This window comes from Phacochoerus africanus, chromosome 7 (assembly GCF_016906955.1).
Source record: "Phacochoerus africanus isolate WHEZ1 chromosome 7, ROS_Pafr_v1, whole genome shotgun sequence".
Lineage (NCBI taxonomy): Eukaryota > Metazoa > Chordata > Mammalia > Artiodactyla > Suidae > Phacochoerus > Phacochoerus africanus.
In genome coordinates, this window is record NC_062550.1 from 7,451,157 (window position 1) to 7,458,890 (window position 7,734).

Here is a 7,734-nt window from a genome sequence, read left to right on the forward strand (position 1 = left end):
AAAAAAACATTTACGCATTAAGGGACATTACCAAAAGAGAGCAAAAATCCACAGAATGGGAACAAGATTTTGCAAATCATATAACTCATAAGCATTTAATATCTAGTTTATATAAAGAACTCCTAGAACTGATCACCAAACAATGCAATTTAAAAAACCTGTAAAGAATTGTACAACTATACATAAAAAAAGAAAAAGCAGGAGTTCCCGTTGTGGCGCAGTGGTTAACGAATCATGAGGCTGCGGGTTCAGTCCCTGCCCTTGCTCAGTGGGTTAACGATCCGGTGTTGCCGTGAGCTGTGGTGTAGATTGCAGATGCGGCTCGGATCCTGCGTTGCTGTGGCTCTGGCATAGGCTGGTGGCTGCAGCTCCAATTCGACCCCTAACCTGGGAACCTCCATATGCCGTGGGAGTGGCCCAAGAAATAGCAAAAAAAAAAATCAAAACAAAAACCCCCCACAATTTTCACTGCATTGCAGGAACCACAGAAAAATAAAACCCCTAGAGGGGCAATCAGAGAAGAAAAAACAGAATGAAACAAAGAAGTCAACTATGATCTGGAACTAAAATCAACTGTGATGGGCAAGGGCTCTTCTCCTTAGGACATGTGGGTGACACCGGAGCTTGGTTTGAACAAGATGGGGGGACCTAAACCTGAGAAGCCTCACTAATAAGGAAACGAACTTGGAAGTGCGCTGGAGAGATCCCAGGGTCTGTCTCTGGGTCCTGGCAGAGGGAATTAAAAAAAAAAAAAAAAAAAAGAATTGTACAACTATGAATGCAATAAATTCATTAAGTAATTAAAAAAAAAAAAACCTGTAAAGATCTTAAATAGAAGTCCTCATTGTGGCCCAGTGTAAACGAATCTGACCAGTACCCATGAGGATGCAGGTTTGATCCCTGGCCTCACTCAGTGGGTTAAGGATCCGGTGTTGCCTCGCCTGTGGTGTAGGCCAGCAGCTGCAACTCCGATTTGACCCCCAGCCTGGGAATGTCTATATGCCACAGGTGCGGCCTCAAAAAAGAAAACAAAAAACAAAATCAAAAAGACAAAACAAAGCAAAAAAAGTTAGTTAGAAGATGCAAATATTTAAAGTTATCAGGCTAAGATCTCCAAACCGAGGTTAGCTTTGCAGTAACGGGCTGTTATTGGTCTAAGTCTATTGGCTGAGGCTGCTCCCTCTGCAGAGAGCAGGGGCGGGCACTGCCTACTTTTGCCCCAGGGAGTCTCCAGTTTTAGGTGTCCAAGATTAATCCCATTTAGAGGTCAACTGTACTCTTTATTTGGGTATATTAATGCTCTCAATCTCATTATAGCCCAATCTTGACTGCCTGGGATTCACTGTTTCTGTCTGCCCCTCTGTAATCCTAGCTCTGATCTCTTTGCTGTTAATTTCAGCAGGTAATCTAATTTACTCTACTTCTCACTTTTCATAGTATCCCTAGGTATACCATTTTTATCCTTATGCCTATTTTAAAGATAAGGACCCCAGTCTCAGAATATTTGTCAGAGTCACCTCATGTATTGGGAGCAAAGCCAGGATTTTAACCTAACCTCATTTGATCCCCTCACCATGGGAAGATCCTGGGGATCAAGAAGACCGGAGGGAGAAATCTGAGGAGGATGGAAATACACAGACAAAGCTGTGTGCTCAGGAGGATGAGGATATAACGAAGTAAGATGTAATGACAGCAGCAGCGGTATTGGGAACTCGGGTAAAGCTGGGAGAGAAGGCTCCAGAGCCTTATAGCATCTGCCATCTTTACAGTATCTTTACAGTGGAGATGTAAGGAACAGTGAGGTGGACAGTGTGACACAAGGAGGTAAATACAGCCTCAGATGTCTCCAAGGTAATCCGGGATGGGAGTGGAGCCCAGGAGCCCAGCCACTGACTTTGTTTAAAAGCAAAGATCTGATGGAAGAAGCAACTAGGAAGAGCAGATGAGACTGAGTCTATGAGAACACTGGGGAAGCAGTAAATTGTGAGGATAATCCTTCAACAGGCTGAGTCACTGATCTCGGGAAGTGGAGCCTTACCAGAGTCTGAAGACAATTTAGCATCTTAAGGAGGGGATTCCTGTCTTCCTTATTTTATTTTATTATTACATTTTTTTTGGCAGGGTCCATGGGATGCAGAAATTCCCAGGCCAAGGACTGAATCTGCACACAGCAGTGACCCGAACCATAGCAGTGACAATGCCAGATCCTTTAACCGCTAGGCCACCAGGGAACTCCCTTTTTTCCTTATTTTATTTTTGCTTTTTAGGGCCACACCTGCCGCATACGGAATCCCCAGGCTAGGGGTAGAATTGGAGCTGTAATCTCCAGCCTACACCACAACCACAGCAACACAGGATCGGAGCCACCATCTACGAACTACACTACAGCTCACGGCAATGCCAGATCCTTAATCCACTGAGCGAGGCCAGGGATCAAACCCATATCCTCGCGATCCTAGTTGGGTCCTTATGGCTGAGCCAGAAGGGAACTCCCATCCTTATTTTAAATGCAAGAGAAAACAAAGCAAGAATAAATGAAACATGGTTACAAATGACCCACAATTTAACCTGATAATTGCAACCTCATTTTCACACAAATCTCATTTGTGTATGGCTGTACCTGTAGCATGTGGAAGTTTTGGGGCCTGGAATTGAACCTATGCCACAGTAGTAACCTGGGCCATAGCAGGAACAACGCCAGATCCTTAACACACTGAGCCACCAGGGAGTTCCTATTTTTAAAATTTTTAATGAAGTATATTGCATATTTCTCCTATGTTGCAATCACAATGTCCATGATAACCCTATTTCCTTTTGGCATCATATAGTAAATGCTTCTCCTGTGTGTCTTACATTGTCACAATTAAAGAATCTATTCCTCCCTATTGAAATACTATCATATAATCATAATTCCATGTGATTTGTGTTCCAGCATTTCTCTAAGTTTGTACCTTTGAGGCAGTTGTACTTTTTTTTTTTTCTTTTTTGGCTGCTTGGGCCAGAGATAGATCCAAGTGGCACACTGGATTCCTAACCCACTGTGCTGGGCCAGGGATCGAACCTGTGTCCCAGCGCTTCGAAGAAGCTGCCGATTCCATTGCACCACATTGGGAAACCCACCCTTCTGCAGAGTCTTGAGAATATAGCTCAAAAGAGTTGGGGAATGTGAGTTGTTGTTGAAGGGGCAGAACCTTTAGACACTACAGAACTGAGCCTTCTGGATTATTCTTTTTTGTTGTTGTTGTTGTTGTTGTTGTTGTTGTTGCTATTTCTTGGGCCGCTCCTGCGGCATATGGAGGTTCCCAGGCTAGGGGTTGAATCGGAGCTGTAGCCACCGGCCTACGCCAGAGCCACAGCAACGCGGGATCCGAGCCGCGTCTGCAACCTACACCACAGCTCACAGCAACGCTGGATCGTTAACCCACTGAGCAAGGGCAGGGACCAAACCCGCAACCTCATGGTTCCTAGTTGGATTCGTTAACCACTGCGCCACGACGGGAACTCCCTGGATTATTCTTTTATGATCCTTTTCTATTGTTAGGGCTCCTAAATCTTGCTGGTGAGGGGAGTGATGAACCCATCTCAACAATTCAGATGATGACAGAGGCCTGAATCGGGGAGGTAGAGTAGGGGAAGGGTGGATTTGAGTGATGGAAAATTGAAGTATAACAGCTAAAACATGGTAACCCATGGATATCGGGGCTGAGTGTCAAGAGGCATTAAAGGTGACGCTAAGGTTTTTAGACTGACTGGATGTTAGTGTCTTTAAATAAGAGAGAGGCTATCAGTTACAGGAAGAAGAGTTTGTTTGGCAGGAAATAGAATATTTAATTATCAAGGCATCTGAAAATAGTTTAATTCACCGATAAGTATAGGCTGATGGGTTCTGCTTTCGTGTAATGGATAGTTTCACGTCTCTGAAGGCAAAGTGCAGACACCATTGGTTTGAAAAATTGCTACTCTGAGGTTGCTCTGACTAGAGCCAAAGAAAGGGGACTCTTTGGTGAAAGAGACCACGCTGTGTCAGACCTCATCAGATCCTGGGTTTAGCTAGAAATGTGGCCTCACTTTGGGGGTGACTGCAGAAGTTTCAGAGACAAGAGGACGCTCTGACGTCAGGGGCTGTAATGGGAGGCAGACGCCAGCCTCTGCTCAGAGGTGGCTGGGAGCGAACCAGCCTCACAGGTAGCTCACCACTGAGGCAAGGGAGCCGCGAGCTTGGCTGGATTGGGCAGGAGATGGTCTTGGAGGGACAGAGGTTTCAGCAAATTCAGCCCTGGCCTGGCTCAGAGGAGCTCGTGCCAGGCTGGAACGAGATAAGAATGTGTCGCAAAGTTGCAGGCCTGTGAGGCTCTGTACGCCGTGGGGTGAAGGCCCAGTTAAGAGGGCGGGGCAGCGGGCTCCGCTGGGGCAAGAGGTCCCCCAGAGGTGTCCCAACAGCAGGCTGAAACGTGGTCCAGATAGGAAGGAAATAAAGGGCATCTAAAGAACAGACTGTCACTACACAGGGAATCGGCTCTGCTGTGAGCTCTTTGAAAAGAACCGGATCAAATACGGAACAAAAACAAAGGAGAGAAAAGCCAGGCCAAGGACGCAGAAGAGTGTTCTCCAGGCTGAGGAAATGAGTGGAAAATGTTAGCCGAGGTTATCGTAAAATGATGGGCTTTCTAGGAATGTTGAGAATAAATGAGGAAAAGGTGTGGCCCACCTGGCTGGGACTCAAAGGGACAATGGCAAGAACTGAGAACCAAGGAGCTGGCCGACTGTTGTAGCACAGTGGCTGTTAGCAGAGCAGATACATAGCCGCACACATGTAACAGCAGAGCCGATATGTAGCAGCACATATGTAACAAGAGAGTGGATATGTAGCAGACCTCATAGCAGCAGCACTGGCAGTGCTGGTGAGTCCGGCCCAGAAAATGGGCAGCAACTGGGACCGCAGCCAAAAGGATGCCACAAAACTAGTCTGGGAAGGTGTTGGCCATTGAGGCTATTAAGCACCGGATGTTGTCACCCATTTTGCCATTTGCACTGGGCCTTGGATGCTGCAGTGCTGCTACCCGCAGCTGTAAGAGATGGCAGCTTGAGTGTGTCTGATGGAGATTATGTAACCTACCTTGGTCCCTCTGCAAGGAAGTCAGGGAGCGAGGATTCCGTATGCTCAGAGTCTACAATGGGAAATGAACTCTGCGTCCACCAAGGTGGGGATTTCTCTGCTAGTGGAGGGGGCATCAGACCAAACTGAAGACTCTTTCAGGGAGTTCCCTTGTGGCTCAGTGGGTTAAGGAGACAGCATTGTCACTGCTGTGGCTCTGGTTACAACTGTGATGCAGGTTCGATTCCTGCCATGGGTATGAAAAAAAAAAAAAAAAAAAGACCCACTTCAGGTTGTAGCAAGGAGACTAATGACAACATGACCAGTCAAAGAGGGCCTGGGCTTGGTCAGTGGCAGTGGGAGCGGAGAAGAGCAGATAGTTTCTACTGAGAGCACAACAGTAGAATGAATAGAATTTAATGACTGCTTAGATATAGAGGCGAAGGAGAGGAGAATATGTAAAATGACTTTTGGGGAGTTCCTTCCCGAGCACAGTAGGTTAAGAATCTGATTGCAGCAGCTCCTGTTGCTGAAGAGGCATAGGTTCAATCCCTGGCTTGGTTGCAGTGGGTCAAAGATCTGGTGTTGGAGTTCCCATTGTAGCACAGTGTGTTAATGATCTGGCTTGTCTCTGTGGTGTTGCTGGTTTGATTCCTGACCCAGCACAGTGGGTTAAGGGTCCTGCATTGCTGTAGCTGTGGCACAGATCACAGATGTGGATCTGGTTCAATCCCTGGCTCAGGAACTTCCACATGCTTTGTATGCAGCCAAAATAAATAATAAATAAAATGACTTTTGAATGCTGTGGCTTCAGGAGTTGGATGCGTTTCAGTGCCATTAATCAGGCTAGGTCATCCGGGGGGGAGGTATGTTTTGAGAAAATGACAGGTCAGTCTTTTTTTGAGGGGAGTGGGGCCGTACCTGAGGCATATGAAGTTCCCAGGCTAGGGGTGGAAGCCGAGCTACACCTTCCGGCCTACACCACAGCCACAGCAACACCAGATCTGAGCCTCATCTGTGACCTACACCACAGCTCATGGCAATGCTGGATCCTTAACCCACTGAGTGAGCCCAGGGATCGAGCCTGTGTCCTCATGGATACTAGTCGATTCGCTTCCACTGAGCCATATTGGGAACTCCCCCTTTTTCTTTTCTCTTTTTTTAAGGGCGCAGTCTAGAGGTGGAATCGGACTTCACCACAGCCACAGCAATGTGGGATCCTTAACCCACTGAGCAAGGCCAGGGATCGAACCCGCAACCTCACAGTTCCCTAGTCGGATTCGCTAACCACTGAGCCACGACGGGAACTCCAGGTGGGTCATTTTTGACAGGCTGAGACCGAGGTGTCTGAGAGACACAGCCAGGGAGAGAGAGGACACATCTGGATGCCGTTTGCCTAACGACAGTCACTGTGCAGGGGTGTGCGGGCAAGTGACGGATAACAGGCTCTCCAGAGAAAAGAAATGGGGAACTGTGGACTTTCTCAACTTCTGTGATGTACGTATAATCACTCCGGCCAATTTCAAGGCACCCGCATGAGGGAACGAAAGTGGGGAAGATTTGGGACGAGACGAACACAGGCAGCCCGCCTCAGGGTCCCGCACCCTGTAGCGACTATGAGGCTGAGGCCTCCCAGGCAGAGCACAACCCTGAGAAGACTCTTCAGGGGTGGACTGAAGAGGAGGAGCTGTGAGAGGACTCTAAGGGAGGGCGGGCACCTTCCAGACGAAGTTCAAGTCTGGGCCCTGCCAAGCTCTCCAGGACTAGCTTCCACCAGTCGTTCATTTTAAGGAGGTCTCAGGGACTGCCTATTGTGGCTCAACCCATTAAGCATCCATGAGGATGTGGATTCCATCCCTGGCCTTGCTCAGTCGGTTAGAGGATCTAGCGCTGCCACGAGCCTAAAAAGGAAGGAAGGAAATCTCAGAGTTCCTGTTGTGGCTCCTGGAGGATACACAGTCGGTCCCTGGCCTCGCTCACTGGGTTGAGGATCTGGTGTGGCTGTGGCTATGGTACAGGCCCGGCAGCTGCAGCTCCGATTCACTCCCCAGCCTGGGAACCTCCACATGCCGCAGGTGTGGCTGAAAAGAGAAAAAAAGAAAGTCTTGGGTTCTCTTGTGGCACAGTGGGTGTTGTCACTGCAGCAGCCTAGGTCGCTGCTGTGGCGCAGGTTCCATCCCCGGCCCATGAACTTCCATGTGCCATGGGTATGGCCAAAAAAAAGTCTCTGACTAGACTGTGAGCTGTTTGAGGGGAAAGGCTTCATCTAACTCAGCTGTGTCCCCGTATAGCACACAGCAGGCATTCATTCAGCCAGTAATTCCACCAAGATCTCAGGGAAGATTCGCCAGTTTCACGAGACAACAGAATAACAGGATATGTTACAAGGGGACAGTTTGGGCTCAACCTAAGAAAGACTTCCTAGACACCTTCCGTTTAGTCTGCCCACCACTTCCTCTGTTCTGGGAACTGTACCCATCCAGCCCAAGGCTGAGCTTCTCAAGGCCATCACTATTTTCCATGGGAATCTACCAGTTAGTCCAGGGATGGGCCCCTGACACAGTTTGGGGTCAGGACTAGGAGACAGCCCCTCTCACGCGCCAGAAGAGGCATCGGCAACCAGGGTTTTCCGGCCACAG